Below are 20746 nucleotides of genomic sequence, written 5' to 3'. Positions count from 1 at the left end.
TGGTTGTATTATCATCCCATCCAGTCGTATTATCATCCCGTCCCAGTCGTATTATCATCCCGTCCCAGTCGTATTATCATCCCGTCCCAGTGTTATTATCATCCCGTCCCAGTCGTATTATCGTCCCGTCCCTGGTCATCGTCCCATCTTGGTCGTGTTATCGTCCCATCTTAGTCCTATTATCATCCCATCCCTAGTCGTATTATCATCCCATCCTAGTCGTATTATCATCCCATCTTAGTCGTATTATCATCCCATCCAGTCGTATTATCATCCCATCCTAGCTCGTGTATCATCCCATCTTAGTCGTGTTATCGTCCCGTCCTAGTCGTATTATCTCCAGTCGTAATTATCATCCCGTCCCAGTCGTATTATCATCCCGTCCCAGTGGTTATCATCCTCCCAGTCGTGTTATCATCCGTCCCAGTCTTATCATCCCGTCCCAGTCGGTATTATCGCCCCAGTCCTAGTCCCGTGCAATCATCCCATCTTAGTCGTGTTATGCGTCCCATCTTAGTCGTATTATCATCCCATCCTGGTCATTATCATCCCATCCTAGTCCTGTTATCATCCCATCTTAGTCGTATTATCATCCCATCCTAGTCGTATTATCATCCCATCCTAGTCGTATTATCATCCCATCTTGAGTCGTGTTATCATCCCATCCCGTCCCAGTCGTGTTATCATCCCGTCCCCAGTCCTGGGTATATCCCATCTTGAGTCGTATTATCGTCCCATCCTAGTCGTATTATCATCCCATCCTAGTCGTATTATCATCCCATCCTAGTCGTATTATCATCCCATCCTAGTCGTGTGTTATCATCCCATCCTAGTCCCCATCCTAGTCGTATTATCATCCCATCCTAGTCGTATTATCATCCCATCCTGGTCGTATTATCGTCCCATCCTAGTCGTATTATCATCCCATCCTAGTCGTGTTATCATCCCATCCTAGTGTTTATCGTCCCATCCTAGTCGTGTTATCCCGTCCCATCCTAGTCGTGTATCATCCCATTAATCGTATCATCCCATCCTAGTCGGTATCATCATCCATTATCATCCCGTCCCCGGTATTATCATCCCATCCTAGTCGTATTATCGTCCCATCCTAGTCGCATTATCATCCCATCTAGTCGTATTATCATCCCATCCTAGTCGGTATTATCATCCCATCCTAGTTAAGTATTATCATCTAGTTGCTATTAGATTTCTCCTCCTAGTTCCTAACACATATGGAACGGCTGGTATCAGGTGCTCTGTTTAGAATGGTGTTTTCTGCTAATAATGTTTTACAAATGATGTTTTATGATCTGCTTCATTACAGGAGTTGTCCAATTAGAGGCGAGAGCCTTTGACTGGACGATGACAGGCCTGCTAGTGTTGCGTGTTTCCATTAACATGTCAGGTCCTTTGTATCTATAGTATCTTCTGATGGTCATTTTACTGTTCAACCGTTTGTCGACAGGTTAATCGAGGGTCGGATTAGTCGGCAGAAGAATTTACCAATGTGCATCACACACACACACACACACACACACGTAGTAACAAGAATGTCTCCATATGTAAATAATGGCATAAACATAGCTAGGAAACATACTAAACCAATGTGAAGCACACAGATCAACACATTGTAAATCATCAACATGTAATTCCACACATAATAACACAGCAATGTAACCGTTGATGTTGTCCAGACGCGTCGCGGGCGCTGCCTGACTTCCCAGAGTTGGATCTGCAGGACAGACCTCTTCCTGATGGGATCGTTCCAGAACACATCGCAGCCTTCCAACAGCTCTACAGGGAACACTGTGAGGTAAACAGTCTACTACGCACTGCTGGCTTGTGGCAGTCTTATGGCAGTCTTATGAAGTGTTGTGCCTATTATGTAGGGCTATGTCTGTCTTGATTCCACTAACGATAACGATGATGAGTTGAGATGTAGAATCAGGTGTTTTAGTTCCAGGACCAGGGTTGGGAAATGGTGTGTTAGTCTATTGTAGTGTAATGAAAATGTATGACAATCTTGTGTAGTGTTTATGTCTGTCTAATGTAGTGCTTTGTCAGTCTAATGTATTGCTATCTCTGTCTAATACAGTGCTTTGTCAGTCTAATGTATTGCTATCTCTGTCTAATGCAGTGCTTTGTCAGTCTAATGTATTGCTATCTCTGTCTAATGCAGTGCTTTGTCAGTCTAATGTATTGCTATCTCTGTCTAATGCAGTGCTTTGTCAGTCTAATGTATTGCTATCTCTGTCTAATGCAGTGCTTTGTCAGTCTAATGTATTGCTATCTCTGTCTAATGCAGTGCTTTGTCAGTCTAATGTATTGCTATCTCTGTCTAATGCAGTGCTTTGTCAGTCTAATGTATTGCTATCTCTGTCTAATGTAGTGCTTTGTCAGTCTAATGTATTGCTATCTCTGTCTAATGCAGTACTTTGTCAGTCTAATGTATTGCTATCTCTGTCTAATGTAGTGCTTTGTCAGTCTAATGTATTGCTATCTCTGTCTAATGCAGTGCTTTGTCAGCCTAATGTAGTGCTATCTCTGTCTAATGTAGTGCTATCTCTGTCTAATGTAGTGCTATCTCTGTCTAATGCAGTGCTTTGTCAGTCTACAGGTGAGCTATGTCAGTCTAATGTAGTGTAATGTCAGACAAATTTAGTGTTTTATCATTCTTACGTAGTGCTATGTCATGTCTGTGCAGGCCATTCTGGATGTGATGGTGAACCTGCAGTTCACTCTGGTGGAGACTCTGTGGAAAACCTTCTGGAGGTTCAGCGAGAGCATGCCTGTCACATGTAGTGCTTCTCTGTCACAACAACACACACAATCTAACAGCGTGTGTGTGTGTGTGTGTGTGTGTGTGTGTGTGTCCAGTCATGGTGAGTCAGAGGAGCGTCTACCTATGGTCCTGGTGGTGCTGTGTAGTACCAGCCAGTTGTTCACTGGACCAGAGACTGTGACAACACACTGTACCAGACCCTGGTGGAGATCCTCATCCCGATCATTCCCATCCCCAGTAGTTATGACATTAGGCTACACAACATGACATGAGCTACACAACATGACATGAGATCTACACAACATGACATTAGATCTACACAACATGACATGAGCTACACAACATGACATTAGAACACAATTAGCAGCTACACAACATGACATTAGAGCTGGTTAGAGCTACACAACATGACATTAGGCTACACAACATGACGTTAGAGCTACACAACATGACATTAGAGCTACACACAACATTAGAGCTACACAACATGACATTAGAGCTACACAACATGACATTAGAGCTACACAACATGACATTAGATCTACACAACATGACGTTAGGTCTACACAACATGACATTAGAGCTACACAACATGACATTAGAGCTACACAACATGACATTAGGTCTACACAACATGACATTAGAGCTACACAACATGACATTGGAGCTACATAACATGACGTTAGGTCTACATGCCATTAGATCTACACAACATGACGTTAGGTCTACATGCCATTAGAGCTACACAACATGACATTAGAGCTACACAACATGACATTAGAGCTACACAACATGACGTTAGGTCTACATGACATTAGAGCTACACAACATGACATTAGAGCTACACAACATGACATTAGAGCTACACAACATTAGAGCTACACAACATGACATTAGAGCTACACAACATGACATTAGAGCTACACAACATGACGTTAGGTCTACACAACATCACATTAGAGCTACACAACATGACGTTAGGTCTACATGACATTAGAGCTACACAACATGACGTTAGGTCTACACAACATGACATTAGAGCTACACAACATGACGTTAGGTCTACACAACATGACATTAGAGCTACACAACATGACGTTAGGTCTACATGACATTAGGCACAACATGACATTAGAGCTACACAACATGACGTTAGGTCTACATGACATTAGAGCTACACAACATGACATTAGAGCTACACAATTAGAGCTACACAACATGACATTAGAGCTACACAACATGACATTAGAGCTACACAACATGACATTAGGTCTACACAACATGACATTAGAGCTACACAACATGACATTACACAACATGACATTAGAGCTACACAACATGACATTAGAGCTACACAACATGACGTTAGAGCTACACAACATGACGTTAGGTCTACATGACATTAGAGCTACACAACATGACGTTAGAGCTACACAACATGACGTTAGGTCTACATGACATTAGAGCTACACAACATGACATTAGAGCTACACAACATGACATTAGAGCTACACAACATGACATTAGAGCTACACAACATGACGTTAGGTCTACACAACATGACATTAGAGCTACACAACATGACGTTAGGTCTACATGACATTAGAGCTACACAACATGACGTTAGGTCTACACAACATGACATTAGAGCTACACAACATGACGTTAGGTCTACACAACATGACATTAGAGCTACACAACATGACGTTAGGTCTACATGACATTAGAGCTACACAACATGACATTAGAGCTACACAACATGACGTTAGGTCTACACAACATGACGTTAGGTCTACACAACATGACATTAGAGCTACACAACATGACGTTAGGACTACACAACATGACGTTAGGACTACACAACATGACATTAGAGCTACACAACATGACGTTAGGTCTACATGCCATTAGAGCTACACAACATGACGTTAGGTCTACACAACATGACATTAGATCTACACAACATGACATTACACAACATGACGTTAGGTCTACACAACATGACATTAGAGCTACACAACATGACGTTAGGTCTACACAACATGACATTAGAGCTACACAACATGACATTAGAGCTACACAACATGACGTTAGGTCTACACAACATGACGTTAGAGCTACACAACATGACGTTAGGTCTACACAACATGACATTAGAGCTACACAACATGACGTTAGAGCTACACAACATGACATTAGAGCTACACAACATAACGTTAGGTCTACATGCCATTAGATCTACACAACATGACGTTAGGTCTACACAACATGACGTTAGGTCTACATGCCATTAGAGCTACACAACATTACATTAGAGCTACACAACATGACATTAGATAACATGACATTAGAGCTACACAACATGACATTAGATCTACACAACATGACATTAGAGCTACATAACATGACGTTAGAGCTACACAACATGACATTAGAGCTACACAACATGACGTTAGGTCTACATGACATTAGAGCTACACAACATGACGTTAGGTCTACACAACATGACATTAGAGCTACACAACATGACGTTAGGTCTACACAACATGACATTAGAGCTACACAACATGACGTTAGGTCTACATGACATTAGAGCTACACAACATGACATTAGAGCTACACAACATGACGTTAGGTCTACACAACATGACGTTAGGTCTACACAACATGACATTAGAGCTACACAACATGACGTTAGGACTACACAACATGACGTTAGGACTACACAACATGACATTAGAGCTACACAACATGACGTTAGGTCTACATGCCATTAGAGCTACACAACATGACGTTAGGTCTACACAACATGACATTAGATCTACACAACATGACGTTAGAGCTACACAACATGACGTTAGGTCTACACAACATGACATTAGAGCTACACAACATGACGTTAGGTCTACACAACATGACATTAGAGCTACACAACATGACATTAGAGCTACACAACATGACGTTAGGTCTACACAACATGACGTTAGAGCTACACAACATGACGTTAGGTCTACACAACATGACATTAGAGCTACACAACATGACGTTAGAGCTACACAACATGACATTAGAGCTACACAACATAACGTTAGGTCTACATGCCATTAGATCTACACAACATGACGTTAGGTCTACACAACATGACGTTAGGTCTACATGCCATTAGAGCTACACAACATTACATTAGAGCTACACAACATGACATTAGATAACATGACATTAGAGCTACACAACATGACATTAGATCTACACAACATGACATTAGAGCTACATAACATGACATTAGAGCTACATAACATGACGTTAGAGCTACACAACATGACATTAGAGCTACACAACATGACATTAGAGCTACATAACATGACGTTAGAGCTACACAACATGACATTAGAGCTACACAACATGACATTAGATCTACACAACATGACATTAGAGCTACACAATTAGAGCTACACAACATGACATTAGAGCTACACAACATGACATTAGAGCTACACAACATGATGTTAGAGCTACACAACATGACATTAGAGCTACACAACATGACATTAGATCTACACAACATGACGTTAGAGCTACACAACATGACATTAGAGCTACACAACATGACATTAGATCTACACAACATGACGTTAGAGCTACACAACATGCCATTACAGCTACATAACATGACATTACAGCTACATAACATGACATTACAGCCACATAACATGACATTACAGCTACATAACATGACATTACAGCCACATAACATGACATTACAGCCACATAACATGACATTACAGCCACATAACATGACATTACAGCCACATAACACTAAATGACAGTACATGTAATGTCTTCTAAAACATATGACTAGCTACGTTTCTCGCTCATCTCCATCTCTCTCTCTGTCAGGTGCCTTAACTCAAGCCATCCGTAACTTTGCCAAGAGTCTAGAGAGCTGGCTGACAAGCGCCATGATGAACATACCAGAGGAGATGGTTCGCATGAAGGTGTGATCACGCACGCACACACACACACACACACACACAATACAAACACTCTTCCACAAAACTGCATTACCTCTCCCTCCTACCCTCCTCTCTCCCGTCTCCCCCTCCTCCCCTGTCTCCGTCTCCCCTCCTCTCCCGTCTCTCCTCCTCCCCTCTCTCTCCCGTCTCTCCTCCTCCCCCTCCTCTCTCCCTCTCCCTCCTCCCATCTCCCCTCCTCCCTCCTCCTCTCCCGTCTCTCCCTCCTCCCTCCTCCTCCTGTCTCCCCCTCCTCCCCTCCTCTCTCCCGTTCCCACTCCTCCTCTCCCCCTCCTTCCCTCCCGTCTCCCCCTCTTCTCTCCTCTCCCCTCCTCCCCTCCTCTCCCGTCTCCCACTCCTCCTCCTCTCCTCTCCCCTCCTTCCCTCCGTCTCCCCCCTCTTCCTCTCCTCTCCCCCTCCTCCCTCCTCTCCCGTCTCCCTCCACCTCCTCTCCCATCTCCCCCTCCTCCTCTCCTCTCCCCTCCTTCCTCCGTCTCTCCTCTTCCTCTCCTCCTCTCTCCCGTCTCCCACTCCTCCTCCTCTCCTCTCCCCCTCCTTCCCTCCCGTCTCCCCTCTTCCTCTCCTCTCCCCTCCTCCTCCTCCTCTCTCCCGTCTCCTCCTCCTCCTCTCAGTTCTCCCCTCCTCCTCTCCTCCCCCTCCTCCGTCTCCCCCTTTCCCCTCCTCCCCTAATAATATGTAGTCTCCATCTCCTCCTCCTCTCCTCTCCCCTCCTTCCTCCCGTCTCCCTCTTCCTCTCCTCCCTCCTCTCCTCTCCCGTCTCTCCTCCTCCTCTCCGTCTCCTCTAATATCCCGTCTCCCCCTCCTCCCCTCCTCTCTCCCGTCTCCCTCCTCCTCTCCTCTCCCCCTCCTTCCCTCCCGTCTTCCTCTCCTCTCCCCCTCCTCCCCTCTATCTCCCCCTCCCTCCCCCTCTCTCCCCGTCTCCCCTCCTCCCTCTCCTCTCCTCTCCCCTCCTTCCTCCCGTCTCCCCCTTCCTCTCCTCTCCCCTCCTCCCTCCTCTCTCCGTCTCCCCTCCACCTCCTCTCCATCTCCCCTCCTCCTCTCCTCTCCCCTCCTTCCTCCCGTCTCTCCCTCTTCCTCTCCTCCTCTCTCCCGTCTCCCCCTCCTCCTCCTCTCCTCTCCCCCTCCTTCCCTCCCGTCTCCCTCTTCCCTCTCCTCTCCCCTCCTCCTCTCTCCGTCTCCCACTCCTCCTCCTCTCCCGTCTCCCCCTCCTCCTCTCCTCTCCCCCCCCTCCCGTCTCCCCCTCTTCCTCTCCCCCTCCTCCCTCCTCTCTCCGTCTCCACTCCTCCTCCTCCTCCTCTCCCCTTCCTCCCGTCTCCCCCTCTTCCTCTCCTCCTCCTCTCCTCTCCGTCTCTCCCTCCTCCTCTCCCGTCTCCCCCTCCTCCTCTCCCGTCTCCCCCCTCCTCCCCTCCTCTCTCCCGTCTCCCACTCCTCCTCCTCTCCACCTCCTTCCTCCGTCTTCCTCTCCTCTCCCCCCTCCTCCCCTCCTCTCTCCCCCTCCTCCTCCTCTCTCCCGTCTCCCACTCCTCCTCCTCTCCTCTCCCCCTCCTTCCTCCCGTCTCCTCCTCTTCCTCTCCTCTCTCCGTCTCCACTCCTCCTCCTCTCCCCATCTCCCCTCCTCCTCTCCTCTCCCCCTCCTTCCTCCCGTCTCCCCCTCTTCCTCTCTCCTCCTCTCTCCGTCTCCCATTCCTCCTCTCCTCTCCCCCTCCTTCCCTCCCGTCTCCCCTCTTCCTCTCCCCTCCTCCCCCTACTCTCTCCGTCTCCCCCCTCCTCCTCCTCTCCCCTCCTTCCCTCCCGTCTCCCCCTCTTCCTCTCCCCCTCCTCTCTCCCGTCTCCCACTCCTCCTCCTCTCCCATCTCCCCTCCTCCTCTCCCCCTCCTTCCCTCCCTCCCGTCTCCCCCTCTTCCTCTTCTCCTCTCCCGTCTCCACTCCTCATCCCTCTCCTCTCCCCTCCTTCCCTCCGTCTCCCCTCTTCCTCTCCTCTCCCCCTCCTCCCCTCCTCTCTCCGTCTCCCACTCCTCCTCCTCTCCCGTCTCCCCCTCCTCCTCTCCTCTCCTCTCCCCCTCCTTCCCCTCCCGTCTCCCCCTCTTCCTCTCCTCTCCCCCCTCCTCCCTACTCTCCCGTCTCCCCCTCCTCCTCTCCTCTCCCCCTCCTTCCCTCCGTCTCCCCCTCTTCCTCTCCCTCTCCCCCTCCTCTCTCCCGTCTCCATCCTCCTCCTCCCCATCTCCCCCTCCTCCTATCCCCTCCTTCCCTCCCTAAAGTCTCCCCCCTCTTCCTCTCTCCAGTCTCCCATCCTCCTCCTCTCCTCTCCCCTCCTTCCCTCCCGTCTCCCCTCTTTCTCTCCTCCCCTCTCCCTCCTCTCTCCAGTCTCCTCCTCCTCCTCTCCCGTCTCCCCCTCCTCCTCTCCTCTCCTCTCCCCCTCCTTCCCTCCGTCTTCCTCTCCTCTCCCCTCCTCCTCTCCTCTCCCCCTCCTTCCCTCCCGTCTCCCCCTCTTCCTCTCCTCCTCCTCCCCTCCGCTCTCCCACTCCTCCTCCTCTCTCCCCCTCCTTCCCTCCCGTCTCCCCCTCTTCCTCTCCTCCGTCTCCTCCCCTCCAGGTGATGTGTGCGGGGGCGTTTGCCCAGACGCTGCGTCGCTACACCAGTCTAAACCACCTGGCCCAGGCAGCCAGGGCCGTCCTCCAGAACACCGCCCAGATCAATCAGATGCTGAGTGACCTCAACAGAGTTGACTTCACTAACGTGCAGGTACGTCTGTCTGGATACCTTCTAACCACTACCTCTCTCTGTCTGGATACCTTCTAACCACTACCTCTCTCTGTCTGGATACCTTCTAACCACTACCTCTCTCTGTCTGTCTGGATACCTTCTAACCACTACCTCTCTCTGTCTGGATACCTTCTAACCACTACCTCTCTCTGTCTGGATACCTTCTAACCACTACCTCTCTCTCTCTCTCTCTCTCTCTCTCTCTCTCTCTCTCTCTCTCTCTGTCTGGATACCTTCTAACCACTACCTCTCTCTGTCTGGATACCTTCTAACCACTACCTCTCTCTCTCTCTCTCTCTCTCTGTCTGGATACCTTCTAACCACTACCTCTCTATGTCTGGATACCTTTTAACCACTACCTCTTTCTCCAACCTATAATCCTGTCTCTCTCTCTCTCTCTCTCTCTCTCTCTCTCTCTCCACCCTATACTCCTGTCTCTCTCTCTTTCTCCACCCTATACTCCTGTCTCTCTCCACCCTATACTCCTGTCTCTCTCTTTCTCCACCCTATAATCCTGTCTCTCTCTCTCTTTCTCCACCCTATAATCCTGTCTCTCTCTCTCTCTCCAACCTATAATCCTGTCTCTCTCGTTCTCTCTCTCCACCCTATACTCCTGTCTCTCTCTCTTTCTCCACCCTATAATCCTGTCTCTCTCTCTCTCTCTCCAACCTATAATCCTGTCTCTCTCTCTCTCTCTCCAACCTATAATCCTGTCTCTCTCTTTCTCTCTATCCACTCTATACTCCTGTCTCTTTCTCTCTCTCCACCCTATACTCCTGTCTCTCTCTCTTTCTCCACCCTATAATCCTGTCTCTCTCTCTCTCTCTCCACCCTATAATCCTGTCTCTCTCTCTCCAACCTATAATCCTGTCTCTCTCTCTTTCTCCAACCTATAATCCTGTCTCTCTCTCTCTCTCCAACCTATAATCCTGTCTCTCTCTCTCTTTCTCCAACCTATACTCCTGTCTCTCTCTCTCTCTCTCCACCCTATACTCCTGTCTCTTTATCTATCATCTCCACCTATACTCCTGTCTTGCTCTCTTTCTCCACCCTATATCCTGTCTCTCTCTCTCCACCTATATCCTGTCTCTTTCTCCAATTTATAATCCTGTCTCTATATCTCCAACCTATAATCCTATCCTCTCTATTTCTCTCTCTCTCCACCCTATACCTGTTATATATTTTCTTCCACCTTTATAATCCTGTTCCCTATCTCTCCGGCCTGTAATCCTGATATATATACTCTCTCTCTCTCCACCCTATACTCCTGTCTCTCTCTTTCTCCACCCTATAATCCTGTCTCTCTCTCTCTTTCTCCACCTATAGTCATGTCTCTCTTCTCCACCTATGCTATACTCCTGTCTTCTCTTTTTCTCTCCAACCTATAATCCTGTCTATATATCCTCCACTCTATACTCCTGTTCTCTATATCTTTTCTCCAATTTATAATCCTGTCTCTCTCTTCCACCCTATAATCCTGTCTCTCTCTCTCTCTCTCCAACCTATAATCCTGTCTCTCTCTCTCTTTCTCCAACCTATAATCCTGTCTCTCTCTCTCCACCCTATAATCCTGTCTCTCTCTCTCTTTCTCCAACCTATAATCCTGTCTCTCTCTCTCTCTCTCTCCACCCTATAATCATGTCTCTCTCTCTCTTTCTCCAACCTATAATCCTGTCTCTCTCTCTCTCTCTCCACCCTATCATCCTGTCTCTCTCTCTCTTTCTCCAACCTATACTCCTGTCTCTCTCTCTCTCTCCACCCTATAATCCTGTCTCTCTCTCTTTCTCCAACCTATACTCCTGTCTCTCTCTCTTTCTCCAACCTATACTCCTGTCTCTCTCTCTCTCTCAAACCTACAGTCCTGTCTCTCTCTCTCTCCAACCTATAATCCTGTCTCTCTATCTCTATTCTCAACCTATAATCCTCTCTCTATCTCTAACTATCTCTCTCCAACCTATATCCTGTCTATCTTTCTCTCCACCTATACTCCTGTCTCTCTCTCTCTTCCATCCACCCTATACTAACGTCTCTCTCTAACTTTCTCCACCTGTAATCCTGTCTCTCTCCAACCTATAATCCTGTCTCTCTCTCTCTTTCTCGAACCTATAATCCTGTCTCTCTCTTTCTCTCTCTCCACATTTATACTCCTGTCTCTCTCTCTTTCTTCACCCTATAATCCTGTCTCTCTCTCTCTCAACCTATAATCCTGTCTCTCTCTCTCTCTCTCCTCCACCCTATACTCCTGTCTCCTCTCTCTTTCTCCACCCTATAATCCTGTCTCTCTCTCTCTTTCTCCACCCTATAATCCTGTCTCTCTCTCTCTCCACCCTATCTCCTGTCTCTCTCCACCCTATACTCCTGTCTCTCTCTCTCTTTCTCTCCAACCTATAATCCTGTTCCTCTCTCTCTCTCTTTTCTCCATGCCTATCTGTCTCTCTCTCTCTCTTTCTCCACCTTATAATCCATGTTCTCTCTTTCCACCCTATAATCATATATATCTATCCACCCTATAATCATGTAATATATATCTCTCACTCTCCACCCTATAATCTTGTCTCTCTCTAACCTGTAATCCTGTCTCTCTCTTTTTCTCTCTCTCCACCTATACTCCTGTCTTTTCTTCTCTCACCCTATACTTCCTGTTATATCTTTCTCCAATTTATAATCCTGTATATCTATTCCACCCTATAATCATGTATATATTCGGCCTATAAATCCTGTCTCTCTCTTTCTCCAACCTATAATCTGTCTCTCTCTCTCCAACCTATAATCCTGTCTCTCTTTCTCAACCTATATCCTGTCTCTCTCTCTCTCCACCCCTATACTCCTGTCTCTCTTTATCTCTCTCTCCACCCTATACTCCTGTCTCCTCTCTCTTTCTCCACCCCTATAATCCTGTCTCTCTCTCTCTCTCCACCCTATACTCCTGTCTCTCTCTTTCTCCCACCCTATAATCCTGTCTCTCTGTCTCTCTCTCCAACCTATAATCCTGTCTCTCTCTTTCTCTCTCTCACCCTATACTCCTGTCTCTCTCTTTCTCCACCCTATAATCCTGTCTCTCTCTCTCTTTTTCTCTCACCCCTATAATCCTGTCTCTCTCCTCTCAACCTATAATCCTGTCTCTCTCGTTCTCTCTCCACCCTATACTCCTGTCTCTCTCTCTTTCTCCACCCTATAATCCTGTCTCTCCTCTTCCAAGCCTATAATCCTGTCTCTCTCCTCTCTCCAACCTATAATCCTGTCTCTCTCTTTCTCTTTCTCCACTTTCTTACTCCTGTCTCTTTCTCTCTCTCCACCCTATATTCCTGTCTCTCTCTCTCTTTCTCACCCTATATAATCTGTCTCTCTCTCTCCACCCTATAATCCTGTCTCTCTCTCTCCAACCTATAATCCTGTCTCTCTCTCTTTCCAACCTATAATCCTGTCTCTCTCTCTCTCTCCAACCTATAATCCTGTCTCTCTCTCTCTTTCTCCAACCTATACTCCTGTCTCTCTCTCTCTCTCTCCACCCTATACTCCTGTCTCTCTCTTTATCTCTCTCCACCCTGTCACTCCTGTCTCTCTCTTTTCTCCACCCTATAATCCTGTCTCTCTCTCTCTCCAACCTATAATCCTGTCTCTCTCTTTCTCTCCACCCTATGCTCCTGTCTCTCTCTCTTTCTCACCCTATAATCCTGTCTCTCTCTCCAAACCTATAATCCTGTCTCTCTCTCCACCTATACTCCTGTCTCTCTCTCTCTTTCTCCACCCTATAATCCTGTCTCTCTCTCTCTTTCTCCACCCTATAATCCTGTCTCTCTCTCCTCACCTATACTCCTGTCTCTCTCTTCTCCAACCTATAATCCTGTCTCTCTCTCCACCCTATACTCCTGTCTCTCTCTCTTTCTCCACCCTTATAATCCTGTCTGTCTCTCTCCACCCTATAACTTAATACTCTCTCTCTCTCTCCACCCTATAATCCTGTCTCTCTCTCTCTCTCTCCAACCTATAATCCTGTCTCTCTCTCTCTTTCTCCAACCTATAATCCTGTCTCTCTCTCTCCACCCTATAATCCTGTCTCTCTCTCTCTTTCTCCAACCTATAATCCTGTCTCTCTCTCTCCACCCTATAATCATGTCTCTCTCTCTCTTTCTCCAACCTATAATCCTGTCTCTCTCTCTCTCTCTCCACCCTATAATCCGGTCTCTCTCTCTCCACCCTATAATCCTGTCTCTCTCTCTTTCTCCAACCTATAATCCTGTCTCTCTCTCTCTCTCTCCACCCTATCATCCTGTCTCTTTCTCCAATCCCATACTCCTGTCTCTCTCTCTCTCTCCACCCTATAATCCTGTCTCTCTCTCTCTTTCTCAACCTATACTCCTGTCTCTCTCTCTTTCTCCAACCTATACTCCTGTCTCTCTCTCTCTCTCAAACCTACAGTCCTGTCTCTCTCTCTCTCCAACCTATAATCCTGTCTCTCTCTCTCTCTCTCTCCAACCTATAATCCTCTCTCTCTCTCTCTCTCTCTCCAACCTATACTCCTGTCTATCTCTCTCTCTCCACCCTATACTCCTGTCTCTCTCTCTCTCTCTTTCTCCACCCTATACTCCTGTCTCTCTCTCTTTCTCCACCCTATAATCCTGTCTCTCTCTTCCAACTATAATCCTGTCTCTCCTCTCTCTTTCTAACCTATAATCCTGTCTCTCTCTTTTCTCTCTCCACCCATGATATGTACTTCTGTAGTCATGATATATTTTCTTATCATATATCTATAGATCCTGTCACTTCTCTCTCTCCAACCTATAATCCTGTCGCAGTCGCCTGTGTCATGATGTATGTAACTCTCTCGCGATCTCCACCCTCATACTATGTATGGTAAACCTGCATGATCGCCTTTCTCCACATGATATATATATATATATATGATATAGCAGTCATGATAATCCTGTCTGTAACTATCTCTCTCCACCCTATCTCCTGTCCTCTCTTTCTCACCCTATAATCCTGTCTCTCTCTCCAATCTCTATACTCTGTCTCTCTCCACAACCTATACTCCTGTCTCTCTCTTTCTCCAACCTATAATCCTGTCTCTCTCTCTCTCTCTTTTCTCCAACCTATAATCCTGTCTCTCTTCTCTTTCTCCACCCTATAACTTGTCTCTCTCTCTCTCACCCTATAATCCTGTCTCTCTCTTTGTCTCTCTCCACCCTATAATCCTGTCTCTCTCTCTTTCTCCACCCTATAATCCTGTCTCTCTCTCTCTCCCAACCTATAATCCTGTCTCTCTCTCTTTCTCACCCTATAATCCTGTCTCTCTCTCTCTCTCTCAGCCTATAATCCTGTCTCTCTCTTTCTCTCTCTCCACCCTATAATCCTGTCTCTCTCTCTTGTCTCCACCCTATAATCCTGTCTCTCTCTCTCCAGCCTATAATCCTGTCTCTCTCTCCAACTCTCTCTTCCACCCCTATACTCTGTCTCTCTCTTTCTCCACCCTATAATCCTGTCTCTCTCTCTCTTTCTCCACCCTATAATCTGTCTCTCTCTCCACCCTCTCCTGTCACCCTATAATCCTGTCTCTCTCTCTTTCTCTCCAACCTATAATCCTGTCTCTCTCTTCTCTCTCCACCCTATACTCCTGTCTCTCTCTCTTCTTCCACCCTATAATCCTGTCTCTCTCCAACCTCCTCACTCTCTTTCTTCCAACCTATACTCCTGTCTTCTTCACCCCATAATCCTGTCTCTTTCTCCACCCTATAATCTGTCTCTCTCTCTCTCCACCCTATAATCCTGTCTCTCTTCTCTCTTTCTCAACCTATAATCCTGTCTCTCCTCTCTCTCCACCCTATAATCATGTCTCTCTCTCTCTTTCTCCAACCTATAATCCTGTCTCTCTCTCTCTCTCTCAACCTATAATCCGGTCTCTCTTTCACCCTGTAATCCTGTCTCTCTCTCTTTCTCAAGCCTATAATCCTGTCTCTCTCTCTTCTCCAACCTATAATCCTGTCTCTCTCTCTCTCCACCCTATAATCATGTTCTCCTCTCCTATCTCCAACCTATAATCCTGTTCTCTCTCTCCACCCTATAATCCGGGGTCTCTCTCCACCCTATAATCCTGTCTCTCTCTCTCCAACCTATAATCTGTCTCTCTCTCTCAACCTATAATCCTGTCTCTCTCTCTCCAACCTATAAATCCTGTCTCTCTCTCTCTCTCAAACCTATAGTCTGTCTCTCTCCTGTTCTTTCCAACCTATAATCCTGTCTCTCTCAAACTCTCTTCTCTCCAACCTATAATCCTGTCTCTCTCTCTCTCTCTCCAACCTATAATCCTGTCTCTCTCTCTCTCTCTCTCTCTCTCTCTCTCCAACCTATAATCCTGTCTCTCTCTCTCCCTCTCTCAACCTATAATCCTGTCTCTCTCTCTAATCCTCTCCAACCTATAATCCTGTCTCTCTCTCTCTCTCTCTCAACCTCTAACCTATAATCCTGTCTCTCTCTCTCCAACCTATAATCCTGTCTCTCTCTCTCCAACCTATAATCCTGTCTCTCTCTCTCCAACCAAAATCCTGTCTCTCTCTCTGCCTATTTCCTGTCTCTCTCTCTCAACCTATAATCCTGTCTCTCTCTCCAGCCTATAATCCTCTCGCTCTCAACCCAAAATTCTGCTCCTCTCTCTCTACCTATATTCCTGTCTCTCTCACCCTATACTCCTGTCTCTCTCTCCCCTGTAGGAACAGGTGTCGTGGGTGTGTGGTTGTGAGGATGGTGTGATCCTATACTCCTGTCTCTCTGTCCCCCTGTAGGAACAGGCGTCGTGGGTGTGTGGTTGTGAGGATGGTGTGATCCTATACTCCTGCCTCTCTCTCTCCCCTGTAGGAACAGGCATTGTGGGTGTGAGGATGCTGTGATCCTATACTCCTGTCTCTCTCTCCCCCCTGTAGGAACAGGCGTCGTGGTTGTGAGGATGGTGTGATCCTATACTCCTGTCTCTCTCTCCCCTGTAGGAACAGGCATTGTGGTTGTGTGGTTGTGAGGATGGTGTGATCCTATACTCCTGTCTCTCTCTCCCCCTATATTCCTGTCTCTCTCCAGTCTCTCTCTCCCCTGAAACAGGCATTGTGGTTGTGTGGTTGTGAGGATGGTGTGATCCTATACTCCTGTCTCTCTCTCCCCTGTAGGAACAGCGTCGGGTTGTGTGGTTGTGAGGATGGTGTGATCCTGCTCCTGTCTCTCTCCCCCTGTAGGAACAGGCGTCGTGGGTGTGTGGTTGTGAGGATGCTGTGATCCAGAGGTTGGAGCAGGACTTCAAGCAGACGTTACAACAACATAACTCTCTGGAGCAGTGGGCTGCCTGGCTGGACGGCGTGGTCTCCAGGTCCTAAAGCCCTACCCACACAGCCCACTGCAGCCTTCCCTCAGGCTGCCAAGCTCTTCCTGCTAGCTGCGGTGGAGCTTCTGCAGGTGAGAGAGGATGTTTTGAAGTCAGAAAGTGAGCATCAAAGGCTCTTTGGTTTGAATGTTTCCCCTCCTCTTCTTGTCCTCCCCTCCCTCTCTCTCCCCCCCCCTGTTCCATGGTGATTAAAGACCTGTCTCTCTCTACCCCCCAGTTCCATGGTGATTAGAGACCTGTCTCTCTCTACCCCCCAGTTCCATGGTGATTAGAGACCTGTCTCTCTCTGCCCCCTCCCCCAGTTCCATGGTGATTAGAGACCTGACTCTCTCTACCTCCCAGTTCCATGGTGATTAGAGACCTGTCTCTCTCTACCCAGTTCCATGGTTATTAGAGACCTGTCTCTCTCTACCCCCAGTTTCCATGGTGATTAGAGACCTGTCTCTCTCTACCCCTCAGTTCCATGGTGAATAGAGACCTGTCTCTCTACCCCCTCAGTTCCATGGGAATGAGACTCCGTCTCTCTCTGGTTCCATGGTGATTAGAGCCTGTCTCTCTACCCCCCAGTTCCATGGTGATTAGAGACCTGTCTCTCTCTACCCCCAGTTCCATGGTGATTAGAGACCTCTCTCTACCCCTCAGTTCCATGAGTGATTAGAGACCTGTCTCTCTACCCCCAGTTCCATGGTGATTAGAGACCTGTCTCTCTCTACCCCCATTCCATGGTGATTAGAGACCTGTCTCTCTACCCTCAGTTCCATGGTGATTAGAGACCTGTCTCTCTCTACCCCCAGTTCCATGGTGATTAGAGACCTGTCTCTCTACCCCCCAGTTCCATGGTGATTAGAGACCTGTCTCTCTCTACCCTCCCCCAGTTCCATGGTGATTAGAGACCTGTCTCTCTCTACCCCCCAGTTCCATGGTGATTGAGACCTGTCTCTCTGCCCCCAGTTCCATGGTGATTAGAGACCTGTCACCTCTACCCCCCCAGTTCCATGGTGATTAGAGACCTGTCTTTCTCTACCCCCAGTTCCATGGTGATTAGAGACCTCTGTCACCTCTACCCCCCCAGTTCCATGGTGATTAGAGACCTGTCACCTCTCTACCCCCCCAGTTCCATGGTGATTAGGAGACCTGTCTCCCTCTACCCCCAGTTCCATGGTGATTAGAGACCTGTCTTTCTCTACCCCCCAGTTCCATGGTGATTAGAGACCTGTCACCTCTCTACCCTCAGTTCCATGGTGATTAGAGACCTGTCACCTCTCTACCCCCCAGTTCCATGGTGATTAGAGACCTGTCTCTCTCTACCCCCCAGTTCCATGGGTGATTAGGGACCTGTCTCTCTCCCCCCAGTTCCATGGTGATTAGAGATCTGTCTCTCTCTACCCCCCAGTTCCATGGTGATTAGAGACCTGTCACCTCTCTACCCCCTCAGTTCCATGGTGATTAGAGACCTGTCTCTCTCTCTACCCCCAGTTCCATGGTGATTAGAGACCTCTCCTCTACCCCCAGTTCCATGGTGATTAGAGACCTGTCACCTCTCTACCCCCTCAGTTCCATGGTGATTAGAGACCTGTCTCTCTCTACCCCCCCAGTTCCATGGTGATTAGAGACCTGTCTCTCTCTACCCCCCAGTTCTATGGTGATTAGAGACCTGACTCTGCGTAGTGCTGCCAGCTTCGGATCCTTCCACCTGATCAGACTGCTGTATGATGAGTACATGTACTACCTGATAGAACACAGAGTGGCCCAGGCTAAAGGAGAGACACCCATCGCTGTCATGGGAGAGGTACACACACACACACACACACACACCTGATAGAACACAGAGTGGCCCAGGCTAAAGGAGAGACACCCATCGCTGTCATGGGAGAGGTACACACACACACACACACACACACACACACATACCTGGTAGAACACAGAGTGGGCCAGGCTAAAGGAGAGACACCCATCGCTGTCATGGGAGAGGTACACACACACACATACCGACACACACGATGCACTTCTTATCGTCTCTCTCTCTCTCAGTTTGCCAGTGTGGGCAGGAGTCTGAACTGTCAGGACCCTGATAAAGGTAATGTCTCACCCTGCAACCCTTCATCTCTAATAATGTGGCCACAATAAACCTGTAAACGGTTAATATATCTGTATGTGTGTGTGTCTCAGATGAGGAAGAGGATGAGGAGGAGAGTGATGAAGAGGGGGTAGAGATGACCGTGCCGTCTAACTCCGCTGGTCTGGGAGAGGGAGGAGTCCCTGGGAGCCGCCCGCCCGGCTGCCAGGACTGACCCCCCGGGACTGTTCACTACCACACACAGTGACTCACACACACCAACACGCACGCACACTGACAACTGAAACACACGCCTCGACTTAGCTTTGGCATAACATGACACACACACACACAACAACACTCATCCTTTGCCTTAATGATAGTTGCTATTTTAGCATTTAGATCCCAATGCCATTAAGTTCCTTATCTGTTCCTGCAACCTCACACCCTGTCTGTCTGCACCTTGATCTCGTGTGTGTGTGTGTGTGTGTGTGTGTGTGTGTGTGTGTTTAGAGCGGTTTCACAGTTTACCTTTTCATCTTTTAGTTATCATGGTTCCTCATTGTTCCTCATCACCTTCATTGTGACATAAGAGATGGTAACCTCTTCACTAGACACACTGGTCCTTCATTGTGACATAAGAGACAGTGACCTCTTCACTAGACACACTGGTCCTTCATTGTGACATAAGAGACAGTGACCTCTTCACTAGACACACTGGTCCTTCATTGCATTAATAGACAGTGACCTCTTCACTAGACACACTGGTCCTTCATTGTGACATAAGGGACGGTAACCTCTTCATTGTGACATAAGAGACAGTGACCTCTTCACTAGACACACTGGTCCTTCATTGTGACATAAGAGACAGTGACCTCTTCACTAGACACACTGGTCCTTCATTGTGACATAAGAGACAGTGACCTCTTCACTAGACACACTGGTCCTTCATTGTGACATAAGAGACAATGACCTCTTCACTAGACACACTGGTCCTTCATTGTGACATAAGAGACGGTGACCTCTTCACTAGACAGGGTAACAGTCTGTTCCAGATTTGACCAACTTATCCCACTAATTAACATTACCACTAGCTTGGCAACTTGTTGTTGGATGCAGAAACAGTCTTGTACGAATACAGTGGCTGAGATTCAATTTGAGGTGTGTTGTAGCACCCTGAACATTTAAAGGTAATATCTGACTGAGCTGACATATGCAACATTTACAGTGAACACGCTGAGGAACACTGCCTTTAAATGGGGCACTGTCAACAGAGGTCTACAACGTACCTCTGACTGAATCCCTTCCTATATGTCCCTGTCAGAGGTCTACAATGTACCTCTGACTGAATCCCTTCCTATATGTCCCTGTCAACAGAGGTCTACAACGTACCTCTGACTGAATCCCTTCCTATATGTCCCTGTCAACAGAGGTCTACAACGTACTCTGACTGAATCCTTCCTATATGTCCTGTCAACAGAGGTCTACAACGTACCTCTGACTGAACCAGACCTATGTCCTGTCAACAGAGGTTCACAACGTACCTCTGACTGAATCCAGACCTATATTACCCTGTCAACAGAGGTCTACAACGTACCTCTGACTGAATCCCTTCCTATATGTCCCTGTCTACAACGTACCTCTGACTGAATCCAGACCTATATGACCCTGTCAACAGAGGTCTACAACGTACCTCTGACTGAATCCCTTCCTATGTCCCTGTCAACAGAGGTCTACAACGTACCTCT

At 47.6% G+C, this 20746-nt stretch overlaps 1 pseudogene; it reads left to right on the top strand.

The window, feature by feature from the left end:
• The first annotated feature begins 1398 nt into the window (after positions 1 to 1398).
• LOC135566933 (MHC class II regulatory factor RFX1-like) lies at positions 1399 to 19303 on the top strand (annotated as a pseudogene).
• The last annotated feature ends 1443 nt before the right edge of the window (positions 19304 to 20746 follow it).

This window comes from Oncorhynchus nerka, unplaced genomic scaffold (genome assembly GCF_034236695.1).
Source record: "Oncorhynchus nerka isolate Pitt River unplaced genomic scaffold, Oner_Uvic_2.0 unplaced_scaffold_2936, whole genome shotgun sequence".
Classification (NCBI taxonomy): Eukaryota; Metazoa; Chordata; class Actinopteri; order Salmoniformes; family Salmonidae; genus Oncorhynchus; species Oncorhynchus nerka.
This window is presented reverse-complemented; position numbering and strand designations above follow the sequence as displayed.